This window comes from Carassius auratus, unplaced genomic scaffold (genome assembly GCF_003368295.1).
Source record: "Carassius auratus strain Wakin unplaced genomic scaffold, ASM336829v1 scaf_tig00032050, whole genome shotgun sequence".
Lineage (NCBI taxonomy): Eukaryota > Metazoa > Chordata > Actinopteri > Cypriniformes > Cyprinidae > Carassius > Carassius auratus.
The window spans coordinates 38887-55299 of NW_020525971.1; positions in this window are offsets into that span (position 1 = coordinate 38887).

Sequence of the window (16413 nt, forward strand, 5' to 3'; positions counted from 1 at the left end):
CAGAATTTGCCCAATCACCGCTTAGATAGTATTTTATTGTCACTGAAGCTACAAAGTGTTCATTTAATTGGTTTAAAGATAATAATGTTACAGAATGGAGCCTTTGAGATCTTAAGTCATGATGTCATGCATTAAAGGATATTGAACTTGTTTGGACTTTTTTAAAAACAGAAACTCCATCAGATGTTGACCTATTAAGCCAAAATGATGTTTGAACAACAGTCCAAAAGAAACTAAATGAAGTAAATCGCACGATGATTGAGTGTATTTTGAAACTCCCCTTAATTCAACTGACAGCACAATGGTTTCCTAACACTGCTGTAATCTTTTGGCTGTTGCTTTTTATCGGAATCAAATATAAATCTACACATGTCGGGGTGGAGCATCTGGCTCCTTTAACGAGTGCAATATTTCTGAATTTACTGCACTTAAAATGATAGAAGGAAATGACTTTTGGAAAGTGTTCAAATGTGTATCAAAGCAAGGACCTGTAAATTAAGAAAGAGACCTTAAAAGAGGCCTACAAGGGCCTCAGCTTTTGGCAGCTCATGCCTCCATCTTTCCGAGTTGTCATGGTTTGAGTGATGAGAACTGAAGATGAAGACAAGCATGTCATTTGCTGAAGCAATGCAATACCCGCTGCATGACCCCTTTCCCCTGGCTGCCACCGCCAGGCTGGGATGAGCGTAGTTGGGCTGAGGCTCACTGGAATGAAGCCTTGGAATCCACACATCTGGCTTATATCTGTGGCTTACGGTCATTTGATTTTTCCAGTAGTTCCACAAAGGCTGGATTGTTCTGAAGACTCAGGGCTTTTCTTCTCCACTCAGTGCTGGCGCCGGTGACCACAGCTGGGGCTGCTTTTTGCAGACTTAGCCTCAGTTCCACAAGGACTGGAGACAGGGAGGAGATGAGCACATCCCACTCAATGGGGACACCAAGCTCCTATAGACCCTTCCAGCAGTTATTGTCAAAAAAGACAATCACGTCAAGTTGTTTTCTGGACAGCCACCCCACTTTGATTTAATATGGTTGTGATGTTTCAATAATTTAACAGATTTCATGGAGAGCAACTGTTGTGAGGGGTTAGACCAAGTACCATTGGTCTGGTACATTCCACCTCTTCAGTCCCATCCTCCCGTTTTTCTACAGTGCATTGCATGGCTGACAATTGGGTTCAACTTCAGGTCAAGCTTTTAGCTTGACAATGGGCCAGCCAGTCTTGAATCGGAGGTTAGCAGGCAGTTTTCCCATAGGGTCCTACTCACACACTCTCGGGGGGGACCTAGCTTAGTTTCCTTTCCTGTTTCAGCTTCTCATGCCAATGCAGATCTCAGCATTCCTTCTGTCTGAAGACCTTTGCAGGCTCCATTCGGCTGTGCTCTTTCTTAACATCATTTAAACAAGTAACACTTTATTTTAAAGTCAGACTCTCACTAACAACTAGCTGCTTATTAGCATGCATATTATTAGCGTACTGGCCAGATTAGTATTTATAAAGCACATATTAATGCCTTATTCTGCATGACCATACTTTAGATCACTAAATCCTCCCCATACCTAAACTTAACAACTACCTTTCTATTAATAAGCAGCAAATTATGAGTTTATTGAGGGGAGAAAAAAATAATTAATAGTTAATAATGTTATATAATATATATATAATAATATATATTATTATATATAATAATAGTAATTATATAATTATAATAATTCCCTATTCTAACGTGTTACCAAAAATTGTTTATTGAGCACCAAATTAGCAGTAGTAACAAAGAAAATGGTTATTTTAAATTGTAGTATTATTTCACTATATAATTTTACTGTATTTTTAATCAGACAACTTTTTTCAGGAAAAAAGTGAAGAGTTTGACAGTTCTTACATTTAGTAATACAGGTTGACAATAAAAAAAAAAATTTGAAACTTTGTTTTATAAATGGTTTGGTGACAGGGCTGGAGGTATTTGAAGGACAGAATGTGCTGGTGCAGCCAGTAGAGGACATGGATCCTACACATTTTGTGTGTGAACTCTAGATGAACTCCTGGGTTACGGTTTCAGGCACGCTCTGACAGCCTCACCCCAATGACCCGGCTCGCGACTATGCAGTTCACCAAGAGGTCCCCTGTTCATGCACACCAGTCCGTTCAACCCCCAGCACTACCCCTTCATAATCCCTTACTCTACCCTCTGCCCTGCTCTTCAGTTCCACGTCCCCCCCTTCTGTTCCCCACAGTCAAGGAGATGGGAATCTGTCTTTGTTGAGTCTTTTAAATATGGACACACATGTAAAACAATTTGTTTTGCATACCAGAAATGCTGGTAACACAAACTTGCTGGGAAAAACTGAGTTCAACAAAAGTTTGGATGTCAGCTGAAGTGCAACATTTGCATACACATTACACTTTTGGCCCAGGATGTAATTGTACAATACTGTCAACAGATTTCAAAGGCTTGTCTTGCTTTGAATGGATAGCAAAAATAAATAAAACCTCAGTGTATAAAAATTCAGTGTATAATTCCATAAATTAATTAATTTTTTGGTTATATTTGAACCATTTATTTGTGTCTTATTTTTCTTGGCAATAGTGAGATACTAGCAATTTGAATATGGGTCACAAGAAAGAAGCTGAACTTTTAGTAGGCTACAACAGTTAAGAGAGGCACCACAGTTTAAAATCTTTTAAAGTTAGCTTTCAGTTTGATGTGCGTATTACGTCACTAAGGTCAAATCTTGCTTTAAATCTGCAAAGGTTAAAGTATTGAATGGGATTACAATGCTGGCAATAGAAAATTTAAAGTTTGAGTTTCAAAATTAAGACAAACTCACTGTCCTATATGCATAAATGAAAATCTAGATGAAGTGAGACCACTTTCAGCTCAACCTGTGAAGATAGAACTCCCTGTAATACCAGCCAACACATAAATTGAATACAATGCCACTACACATCTGGCTTCTTTAACACTAATAGCAAATAAAACAGCAAGCCAGCTAAACCTAACCATCCACATCTTTATTGATGTCTTGTGAGTTTACACTTTATAACATCAGTACAATCTGTCTTCCACAAACACTTAACTTAAACCACAAAAGAATGAATGAATGAATGAATGAATGAATGAATAAATAAATAAAAATGAATTTAAAAAATACTCAAATTAAATTAACAAAAATTATATGAAAATTCCATCACAAATGATATTATAATCCTAAAAAAAAGGTCTTAATCTAACTGAAGACCTCAAGATAACAGATACTGTAATCAAATTTCACTGTTCACCCAAAAACTTGTTTATCTTTTTTGCAAAATTATGTTAAAAAAGACAATGGCAACTTCTACTTTAGGGTGGTGCCTAGAAAACCACGTCTGAAAAGTCCCCCACACCTCATAAAATGTCTTTTTCACTCTCTTTAATTGCAGACATCCAGTACTAAGCCCCGGGGTTCAGTCTTTGTCAACAAACACCTGCTCACATCAGAAACATGAGTTTCATTTGCAGTGCCACTATATTAACTCACTTCTCTGTGTAAGCCAACTCCTCATCTCATTATCTCACAGCCAACACCCTCCATTACTGTTCCAGGCATGACATAATGGTATGGTCTACTTATTCGATCAAAAGACTCCTGTTGGGCACTGTCTGTACAAAGTGCCAGTGAAGTAAGGCCACCCCTGACTCCTGAAGCATCCAGTGACTGTCTGTCTCGTCTGTCTTAACCCAGGGCAATATCTGTCTCCATCACCATATGGTCAAACAGACTCTCACCTGGAATCGACAACCTTTTAATATCATGTCACAGACGGTGCTTTAATGATGTGCCATAAGAAGCTGCTCAGTTCATTTGTTCTCTTTTGAGGTGAGACGGTTGGTCATTCATCTATCTAGGCATTCACTAATATTAAAATTAATTTAACATTACTGATAAATAAATAATTACATGCAATTTCATCAAAATAAATTAAAGATAACATTTAGGCCTAATTCAAAGTTTATATATTTATTATTTTTTGTAAATTACACAGTTTCAACAAATAAACTATTAAACTTTATGTAATGCCAATTTGTCTGCCATAAATGAAATTCATTCATGCATTACTAAAATGCATTAATACAAATCATGGAATAGATTAGTATAAACTAATTGCATCTGTAAATGTTGATTTAAATAATCATATTTTCAAAATGCATTTATTAAAATTGTTATCTGTTCATTGTGAAAACAAAGTGATTAGGCCCAGTCAGTTTAAATGGCACTAATGAATTCATTTCAAACATCACAATATAATGTACAAATATATAATAATAATAATAATAATAATAATAATAATAATAAAAAGATTTGCTAAATATAAAATTTCTCTTTGTTATTAAGTCATTGGGGTTCTTGGTAAGTAACTTTTTTAACATGTAATGCATGATATAATGTCATGCCTAATATAATCATGCAAAAAAGGGGGAAATGAACATGCGCAATTAAAATAACCAACAAATAAAAAAAAAAAATTTCAGCCTAAGGGGCTGTTTACACGACAACGTTTTCAGCCAAAAAATTGGAAACTTTGTGTTTTGTCTGTGTTTTGGGGACTGAAAACGGGTTTTAAAATGCAAGCTTTTGAAAATGCCACCATTATCCTTTCCGTGTAAATACCAAAAATGGGAATCTTTGAAAACGGTGAAGTCATGTGCCTGCATAGTACATGCTAGGTATGTAGACATGCGCAGTATGTGACGATTTTAAAGGCAAGCGTGAACAAACTTACACAAAATAATGGCGGAGTACATGGTGTTGTTGCTGCTCAAGAGTTTGCTAACACTTTCTTCAGCAAAGTGTGGATTTACTTCACCAATATTACAATCAACAGCAGAGACACATCATATACAACATATTATCATCACTTCATAAACTGTTTACTAAAATAACAAATGACTTGCTTCTTGTGTCAGATCAAGGCTGCATCTCACTGCTAGTTTTACTAGATCTTAGTGCTGTGTTCGACACCATAGATCATGACATACTCACAGACAGATTACAAAACTATACAGGAATTCAAGGGCAGGCTCTAAGATGGTTTAGACCCTACCTGTCTGATCGCTACCATTTTGTTTATTTAAATGGGGAGTCATCTCATTTATCACCAGTAAAATATGGAGTGCCACAAGGATCTGTCCTAGGTGCCATTCTATTTATGTCCCTTGGTAATATTATTATAAAATACGGGATTAGTTTCCACTGTTATGCTGATGATACTCAGCTATATATCTCAACGAGACCAGATGAAACTTCTAAATTATCTAAGCTAATAGAGTGTGTTAAAAATGTAAAAGAATGGATGACCAATAATTTTCTCCTATTAAATTCGGATGAGACAGAAATATTGAGCATCACGTTAGTTCAGTCAGGCCACATTAGTCACGCTTGCATCAGCTGACAGTCAGCTGTTCCTGACATGTACCAATCCAGTCTTGACACCTATCACATGTGGTCTATTTAAATTTCTATTTAAACAAGCAGGTAGTCCAAAATGCAGCAGCTAGAGTCCTTACCAGGTCAAGAAAATATGATCATATTATCCCAATTTAATAGTCTCTGGCTACCTATTAAGTTCTGTATCAGTTACAAATTATCATTACTTACCTATAAGGCCCTAAATGGTTTAGCTCCCGCATACTTAACTAGTCTTCTACCAGGTTACAATCCATCATCACGCTCATTAAGGTCTCAAAACGCTGGACTTTTGGTAGTTCCTAGTATAGCAAAGTCCACTAAAGGAGGTAGAGCTTTTTCACATTTGGTTCCCAAACTCTGGAATAGCCTTCCTTAAAATGTTCGGGGTTCAGACACACTCTCTCTGTTTAAATCTAGATTAAAAACACATCTCTTTCGCCAAGCATTCGAATAATCCATCTCTTAAATTGGGACTGCAGTTGCATCTGATCAAATGTGCATTCTTATTCTTTATCTCGGGGTAAACTAATTAATTTTACTTTGTTGTCTGTTGTACCTGAAGTCTCTATTTGTTTCTCTGTTTTGGTAAACCGTGGTAACTAGGATATATACAAGCTCCAGTCTGTATCCAGAACACTGATGATGCTGACCCTCAGAGGAACCCAGATGATGCAAACACTGAATCAACAAACAGAACTAACAAATTGCTACAAGTGTGATTGCATCATATAATAATTGCTGTTAATAATTTTAATCATCTGGCTGACTATGTCTTGTATAATTTTTTCTGAAAAATCCTGTCATATGCACACAAACTGACAGTCACCACTTACAAGCTACTACTAAATATTGTAGAAACGTAACTTTCTGTAAAGTTGTTTTGTAATGATTTTTATTGTAAAAAGCACTATACAAATAAACTTGAATTAAATTGAATTAACTAACAGCACAACAGCGCCCGTGACAGCGCCAACTACTGGCCTGGCAAACGTAATACAGCGTTTTTGGCCATTTTCACGGATATGTATAAACACAACTCATTTTGAAAACGTTGTCGTGTATACGTGAAGCGTTTTAAAAATGTAAGAGAAAAACGTTTCCAATTTTGACTACATCGTTGTCATGCAAACGTAGCCTAAAAAGCTTCTTAAGTAGCTTTCCCAGCATTCTCTATCCAGAAGTTCTGCCATTAGATTTTTACAGGGCCCTGGGGGTCTCACTTTCAAGGTCTCGAGGCCTTCACATGCAGCCTCTTCTGCCATGCGTCGTTCCTCCCATCAGCCAGGGAAAGACCTGAACTTGAGATGACCCTGCTAAGCAAAGTCCCCTTTGGGTTCATCTACAGGCCACTGCACCGTTCCACCCTCCCGTCCTTCCCTCACTATCATTCCTTTGGATTTCCTATTTCCTTTGGTCTTGGAGTTGCATTCAATGGAAATCTGCATAGAGAACAGCCCCCTCCACCCCACCACTATCACTCCAACCCCCACCAATCTAAACACTGGCACCCAATTTGCAGCCACTCCGTCTGACAGGAGGATGAGATCTAACATGTTTACCACACCCCCATGACACCACCGGTTCTCTTCCCTGACTGCAGGTCTCCAGTATTGACACATGTACACAATAGTGTTGGTTACTGTCAGTGCAGGCATGTGTGCATACAGTATATGCACTATTCACAGCAAAAACAGTCAATGCTGTGCATGAAAGCAAGAGTTTGCACTTCTTTAAAAGAAGGGCAATGGAAAATCAAGAGTAAACTGAGAGGAAATTTTCTCTTACAGCATTCTCTACATGTGGTTCAAGTTACCATTTTCCAAAGGTTTTTTCATCATAAAGAGAGACATCAGAGGGTTTACTCAAATAAGAACTATAAAATATTTCTCAGAAAGAAATTAGCAGGAAATGGATGCTTAAAAGAACGCTTTGAGTTCATATGTCTCATAACATTCATTCATATTTTAATTCTAAATAGTATTTTAATTATTCTAATGCAATTGTTCAAATAATTATTTAAATCAAATACAGCAACAACAGTAATACTGTAAAATATTTTTACATTCCTGAAAAAAATGTTGTTAAATTTTTTTTTTCTGTCATTTAAAAAAAAAAAAATCAATGCATCCATGCTGAATACACACAGAAGTCCATTATGTTGTGTTCATGACACAAGGCTTGAAAAAATATTCTGTAGTAAATTATATTATGCTACAAATGCTGTCGATGCTATTTAACTTATTTTGAACCAATGGACATTCCTTTAAGCATCAGTTGGTGCACTCTTAATCATCTGCACGTGTCTTAAAAGAATGCTTTCTTTACTCTCTTTTAAATCGATATGAGAAATCTGTGGCAAATCATTTTGAAAGTCAACAGTATGAATCCACAACAGAGAATCCATTAGCGGAGGATGCTGCAGTAAGGGAAATCACAGCCACATTCTGCATTTATCTTGCTCAGATGAAGGTGTGTGCTGTGATAATTAAAGACAAAAGTGCCTGCTGAGACCTGGGAATGCCATTTAGAGTGCCAAGTGAATGGCCAGCATAATGCTAGACTTTTCCAATTAGCTCATAAATGGACAATCACAAAGCAAGGCCAGTTAGAAACAGTCCCAGAGAATGGACTTTCATGGTGAAGAAGAACATTCTCCAAGAGTACTTCAAAATCCAAACCCCTCATAGAGAAGAATATAGGTAAGGAAAATTTTAAACCAGACAAAAGCACTGTAGAGTGAATTAATACATCTTAAAATGGCCTTTATGAAAATTGGATTTCTATTAAGTACCAAAGCAAGGAATTTTAACAAGGTAAAGGCTTGTGTCTTGGCAGCCAATATGTGCTTTTCCTGCTATTAGAAATGTCTAGTGCCCATAATAGGTGCAAATTAGAGTGTTTTCACAAAATGAACCTTATGGCTGTTGTTAATTTAAAGCAGATAAGATGTTTCTATCAAACATCACAGTAATGGAAAACATCTCAGTGTAACAACAGCAAGAGACTCAATAGAGTAGATAAGAGAGGACAAAATGATTAAAAGAATGAATTCATGGAATGCCCGCTGATTTTCATACAGATTTTAAGTAACACATGCTTAAAAAGCAGATGATCTAACTTATCTCATTATATGATTGCAATGAGATTATTCTTATATTATATCATTTCCAAAATGAGAACTATTGAGAACAATATGATAAAACGGTGTGGCCAACGTTTGGGGCTTACTTGTGTAACTACAACCAAAAATGTGTCAGCTTATATTTGACCACTTGTAACCAAAATAGAGCTCCTAAAAGAGGTTTTAAGAATGATTTTTTTTTTTTTTTTAAATATAGCCTATAAATAATGGAATTAAAGTGTAATTGGTTTACTTCATTAGTAATAATACTGATATGCATTTATTTTATTATTTTTTACATCCACTCTTTCAGCTGCTCCCGTTGGATGTCGCCCATTAATAATAATAATAAACTACAGATTTCCAAATAAAGTAAACTAGGGTGCTGCATCAGCCGAGCTAAGTGAAATTTATGAATATGCACAAAAAGGAGTTCTAAAAGCTCACGGATAACTTTCTTAATAGACTCATAAAAAACAGATCTCTGGCTTTCTAACTTACAGTCGAGTTCTTCTGTTCATGCAGGTCACGATCCGTCTCTCGTGCACTGCTGCCACCTTGTGGTGACACTGACTTTCGCATTCTTGCCACCCGACACTAAACTGAATCGACGATTCGTAGAACAATCAGAAATGTTGTCCTGTCCATGGTCCTGTCAGCTTAACCACCAAAGCAAGGCGATCCCACTAGTTGATAACTGTTAACTAATATTCAACTTATCTATTGATGTAAAACCAGAGATTGGAAGACGACTGTGATGGACAACTGAAGTGAATGTTTTAAAATGGTTTTGGTCTTTAAACCCTGTAACGTTAACTGTTCTGACTTCACGTGCACCTGTAACACATTGGGATTCAATGTACCTTTGTGATAATTGCATAGTATTTAAAATAAGAATGGAATCACGACCTGGCAGTATTATTAAATTAAGGACAAAGAAAAAACAAGCAAAACTTGTGGATCCGACGTAATGACGTAATTTTGGCGTGCTTCGTACACAGTGTGGTTTATATGCAGAAACTTTTATTTATTTATTTGTTTGTTTATTTATTATTTGACCGTTTTAAAGTTTTTAACTAATTGTTTTTATGTTTATATATGTAATATTGATTTTTATATTTTCCCCCGTTAATATGTATGTGGCTAAAAATCTATAAATAATAATAATAATAATAATAATAATAATAATAATAATAATAATAATAACAACAACAACAATAATAATAATAATAATAATAATAATAATCGACTATATATGTGTTGTTGCAAACAATTTCTTTACATAATTCTCAATTCTCATTTGTAATGTTGTATATTGCAAGTTCACTCTCACGGTGTCTGCCACAAGGTGTCATCATATGACTTCAGTTCATTTAGAGCATCACACCACGAGGGGGCAGCTCAACATAAAAACAATCCATCCTGCTAATTTCACGACTAAATAATTAAAATATAATGTTAATGCACAAATGTATGAAAGAATGTTGCTGGTTGATAGAAACATGTTAGTGCTAAAATCCCATTATTTGGACCTCGTAAACTAAAATCTGAAATATGGTTGAGGTATTACTGTTGAGATGCACATTTCATTCATGCTCATTCCTCACAGAACACTTGGTTAAATCTTTAGTCTCTGAATACATTTTCTCAGAACAAGGCCGGTGTGCTGATTTCATATTGCTTCTTGCATGGCTTTTGGTGTAAGTGGATGTGATTTTTTACAAAGGCTGAGATTGCTGTGGGTTTTGTAAGACCTCAGGCTTGCTATAATAGTGTGCTCTGGCAGATGTGATTAAGCTCTCTGACATTGTCTGACTAAGCATACGTCTCTTTCTTGCACTTACACACATTCTCATTTACACTTCTGTATGCAGTGTTTTTGAATGGATTACACTTGTTTATTTGTTCTCTGTATATGCTGTGCAAGCACTTATAAGTGTTGCAGGGTATATTTCAGGGGAAATTGGCCTCCTAAAAATGACATGAGAAAATAATGGGTGGTACTGCAATATAACATATATAATACTACAAAATATGACATTAAACAATACGAATTGGCTAGTTTTTAGTGACCACTCAGTTTGGATAAATTAAAGGTGCATTTCCCAGGTTTAATGAGGTGCCTGTTACCTTCATTACAGTCAAGCATTTTAATTAATGAACAAATGAAGGTAGCTATTAATAATAATGACCAAACAACAGTAAAAGCTCTGATGCTATGTGAAAACATTATTAACAATGCTAAATTAACTTCTCCCTCAGTTCTTACAGCTCTGTGGTACAGTGATCTGTCAGTTTGATTGACAGCTAGGCTGATTTAGGGTTTTTGTCCTCATAGCCCCCATGTGGTGTGAAATTCTCCTAGTCAGACAACACACAGTCTAATAGAAAAAAGAGCAAGTATCGTGATTGGTCTTCATAATGCCACTAAGGGTCTGATTTAAATATTGTGGGTCAGGAAATGTCCACACCAGATCTGGGCCAGAGTATTTTCACTATGAAAGAAATAGTTAACTCACAAATGAAAATGTAAGTAAATTTTCAGGTGAGACAACATTCTAATCAAAACAAATAAAACAAAACAATATTAAACATGTAGAAAAAATCTTTGCACTCTTAATAGCTATTCTAGTTAAAGTGTAACCCAAGTCCTACTTTGCAGCTCAACCTATTTCTGTCTCTTCCTATACTTTTCTTACACTCTCTCATAGATACGCTCAGAGGGGACATGCGACTTTGCATCATGTGCTAATTAGCTCAGACAAGCCTCTGAAGGGAGCCAGAGAATGCTGAGTGAGACAGGAGCACAGCCAAAGCCAGGCCACTCACCAATGTGTAGGTTTCACTCTAAAAATCGAACAAATATAGCATATTTTTTTTTAGCAGCTTAATGGTTTTGCTGCATCATGATATCATTAAAATATTTTCACATTTACTGTAAATGAATGCATCTTTTCACATATAGCGTTAGCATTTAAAAATACCAGGAAGCCATAATTAAACTCACTTGTTTTTAGAAACATCTTTGCACATTGTCATATTCAGAGCTAAATAAAAGTAAGGTGTGAGTGAACACATTCAGAATCTTGTGTGAGAATTAAATGTTTATTTCTTTCATCCAATAAGAGCACCTCGTTCCAGGGGCAGCTAACAGAGACCAAAGGTTGCATCCACTGAAAATCTAATCAAAATTGCAAATTGGTACTAATATATCCATTTGTACAGTATATATTTATTTGGTTTGTAGCCTGAGGGTTCCAGACACGGCACATTAACTGCCATGAAGTTATTTCATTCTCTGTTAATTTGCCTGAGTTTGTTCTCCCCTTGCTCTGAAGTGTGTTTGCGCCACCCACCCATTGTTTGTTATTATTTATATTTATTATGCATTTCGACTTCATTCCTTTCCCTTGCTCCGGGGAAAAGAAGCAAGTAGCAGAGTCCTAATTACATCAAGCAAAATCAAAGTTGACCTTTTCAGCTATATGTACTTCTTAACATGCTTTGTAACTTATTGTAAGGCTCAGGGGAAGAGAGTAAAGAGGAGTAGATGAAATTAGATCTTCAATAGAGCAGCAGGTACTTTGTTGGGATGTCTGTCTGCACCCATTGTGAAAGCAGTTACCGGTACATTTAGAGATTACAAGATTTACGGTGTAAAATATTCCTGGTGAAATGCATATCAGATTAATGTATTTATATACTTTATGTTTTTGAAAAAGATGGAGTCATGTGGATTAGTTGAGGATTATTGTGATGTTTTTATAAGCAGTTTGAACTCTCATTCAGCACCCATTCGGTTCAGAGGATCCACTGGTGAGCGAGTGATGTAATGATACCAAATCTGTTCTGATAAAGAAACAAATATATCTATATTTTGGATGGCCTGAGGGTGAGTAGACTTCCTGTAAATGTTCTTTTTTTGCATGACCTATTCCTTTAATCATATTTTTAAGCATATTAGTTTGTGATCAGACCTCCTGCTGAAGACCCTTGCTGTATCATTTTAGTATTGTAATATCAACATCTGCTTCATTATGCAGTAACTCGGTTTAATTTCATATGACAACCTCTGTAAATGTATATACACTTATTTATATTGAATGGTTAAATCACAGATTAATGTAACACATTAAAATGTTTAGTGGTGATTAGTCTCATAGCTCATCGAGTGAGGGTAATTTCTGAAAGAAAGTCATAAGACAGAATGTAAGAACAAGAGGTTCTGACCAATTCGCAATGTTCCATTTACCTGTACTTTACTGCAGACTCAACACTTCTTCACTGAGTTTAAATAGGCCATATGGATCCATGCTCCAGTTTTCAAAAGCTTTGGGAATCAAAGTTGTGTATTGCACACACTTACAAGTTTGCTTATACTTGATAGTGTGCACACATACATAACAATGCAGAAGTGATTCCCCAGTTTATATGCAGAGTCATCTGTGAGTAAGCTATGTGTATGCTGATTTTCTGAAAAAAAAAATAATAATAATTCTGTTTGTTTGAGCAGACCAGCTGACAACAGCAATACTGGCTCAACACCAATGGTGTCAGCTTGGGACTGTGCTAATTGTTGGTTCTGACCAATAGCAGACGAGTGGAGTGTTCAGATCACATTCAGATCACAATTTCAAAAGTCACCCCAGCTGATCTGAATCCAATGGCTGTAGCATCCTTTTATTCAATATGCTCTCTGTGACTGAACAGAAGGCTTGTTAATGGACATGGTTTTGATGAATGGCTAATAGATCGTCCACATTAAGAATGACAACACTCCTTGTGAAATGTGGTTTGTCTCCCTCTCTCTGTCTTCCTGTCGGTCTCCCTCCCAGTTTTCCTGCGTCCAATCAGTTTTGCCACGCTGAATTAATCTGAGAAAGACGAGCACGAGCAGACATCAATCACATTAGAGGGATGTGGCCTCGGAGGAATATCCCATTTAAGCTCATTCATTGTACAAGGCCACATCCACCATTTCCCAGCCAGACACAATATTGTCAAGCTTTGATGGATGATTACAGCAAAAACCAGACGCACAAATTAAAATCTGATGATTACCCACAATCTGTCCATTGTTGTTTGTACAAGCTTTGCTTCCTAAACACGTGTAATATATGCACTGATTGATTCTTTCTTTTCATCCCGTCAAATGCCAGGTTTGTCAGGGGTCAAAAGGCCAGGTTGTTGAAAGGTACGTGCCAATTTTTGCCCACACGCATGATTCAGGTCACTTGTGGCATCATAATAAAGCTGTCAATACGCCTTCAATCTGCCAGGATCTGCTAGACATATGTAATCCATCTTCTCCATGCAAATGTGAGAATATCATACAATGAATGTTATGAAAGTAGTCTTTAGGTCATTGTTCCCAAGGAGTCACTTTATATGTAATTCCACAGTCCTGGTTGTCAGTATGTGTGATATGTGCACAGATGGCGACTGTGGAGAGCATGTGCTCATGCATACTGCATATATTAGCCTGTCTGTCTTCATTTTCTCTCTTTTTTTTTTTTTTTTTCTCACCACTGTTTTCCAGCAGTTTCCAATTTCTTTGATATCTAATGAAACACCCTTCAGCCTAATATACTGGTCGAGAGTTCATGATCAATAATTATTAATTCATATTATTCCTTTACAATATTTGCTTTTGGGGAGCTGTAATCTATACTTTTCTTTTCCATTTTTGTGTTTTAAAGGAACATACACGACCATTCAAAAGTTTGGGTTGGTAAGACAAGTCCAAGTCAGGGACTGTATTTGTCTGATAAAAAAATATACAAAACAGTAATATTTGTGAAATATTATTACAATTTAAAATATCTGTTCTCTAAGTGAATATATTTTAATAACTAATTTATTCCTGTGATGCCAAAGCTGAATTTTCAGCAGCCATTCAATCCATTCTTAAGTCACATGATTCTTCAGAAATCATTCTAATATGCTGATTTGGTGCTCAAGAAACGTTTGATATTATTAATCTTGAAAACAGTTGTGCTGCTTGATATTGTTGTGGAAACTGTGAAGCATTTTTTCAGGATTCTTTAATGAATAGAACGTTCAAAAGAACAGCATTTGTTTGAAATAGAAATCCTTGTAATAAATTGATGCATCCTTGTGGAACAAAAGTATTATTCTCTTTAAAAAAATAAATCTCACTTATCCCACTTTTACATGGTATGAAAAATTTACCTTCAGGCAAGCTGTACTGTAAATGAGGATGGAGGTACAAGTTTAGCCCCCAGAGGCTGCAGTGATGTCCATTTCTTTCTTCAGCATCCCTTGCCATTTCTCTCTCAGGGGTTTCTAGGTCATCTTGTGTTTAATTAACTTTACAATGTTTGCTGAGGGAAAACAGTTGTGCAGATACACACACACACATGTATGTATATATATATATATATATATATATATATATATATATATATATATATATATATATATTATATATATATATATATATATATAGTGAACAGGTTTAGTTTATTAATTGTTATGAAAAAAATGCTTGCTGTTTCACTGCACACAGAGAGGACCTTATTCAATCTGCGTCTCGTGTCTCTGGCTACTCTTGCACATAAAATTCTGGGAGCACTAGGCCTACATTGGTGTGAGTTTAAGCGTAAGTGTGCATTTCAGAAAAATAGAGGTCAGCACCATTTTTATCCGAAGAGACTTCTCTGGCATTATGTGAACCACAGCTAATGAGAAGAGACTGAGCTCCAAGCTGAAAGTGACCCTGTGAAACCCCTACCTGCTCTTTAACACTGAATTCAGAATCAGGAGACGGGACCTGATGACACAGTCAGACACGGATTGCCCGAAAATGGCACTTCCTCTTGGTGTGAGCAGGACGGACGAGGAAGCAAGTGCAAAAGGCTGTGATTGTGACTGTTCCCGCCTCTCTCTCCTAGCTCACGCCTCGGCATCCCACTGCGCAAGCCTCTGGCCCTGTAGCCATGGTAACCAAATGAAGTAAATGCTTGCAGGAGGGTTCTCTTTTCCACCCGTCATTGCCTAAGTGTTCTCACCATATATTTATTTTGACAGCAAGTTTATGGAGAATGGCATTAGCGTTTCTTTCGAAAGGGTAATCACACTTGCGTCACTGTCCATCCATGACGTTTCTGTGCTTTTTGGAGTCATTAAATAGTCGTGTGGATAAAATACAAACGACTGCTTTATTATACAACAGCTATGTGGGCAAACACCTAGGTCATGTGAACTGGATGCCATTTACTCTCCACAGCTGTAATCTGTATCAAAATGCACCATTTGTGAATGCGAATACTGAAATACTGAAGAATTTAAGTAAGACGTTAATTCATTTGTGCATGAAAACTTTCAAGAAAAGAGTTTAAGAACTGCTCATACTGACAAAATGAATGTTTCAGAAGTTTTGAAATGCATTTGATATGCTAAAAAATAAAAGCCAAAACATAAAATATGGTCCAGGCCTGGTCCTCTCTCGTCCTTCACTATAGTCGCTCCAGTTTTATATCCTTCCATCTCCTACGTGGGACTCGATACCGGCGGTGGGGCGCAGGTGCAGCTCATCTTCAATCACTACACCTGGCCTCACTCCTCGTTCCCACGCCTCTCGGCCCCGCCCCACTCGCCACAATGTTGTTTCAAATCTGATTGCAATAGGTTTAGTGTTCTATAGCCATATAGCAGCTTTGTGTAATGAACAGGAAGTTGATTTTATTCTGCACCATAGGTACCATACTTGATTTGATAGCTATGGGATGATTTCCAGTCAATAGTGGCTTACATTTTAAAGATATGGCCTTGTCATAGTCTTGTTTTTGTCCTTGGGCATTGTATGGAATAGATCCTGCATG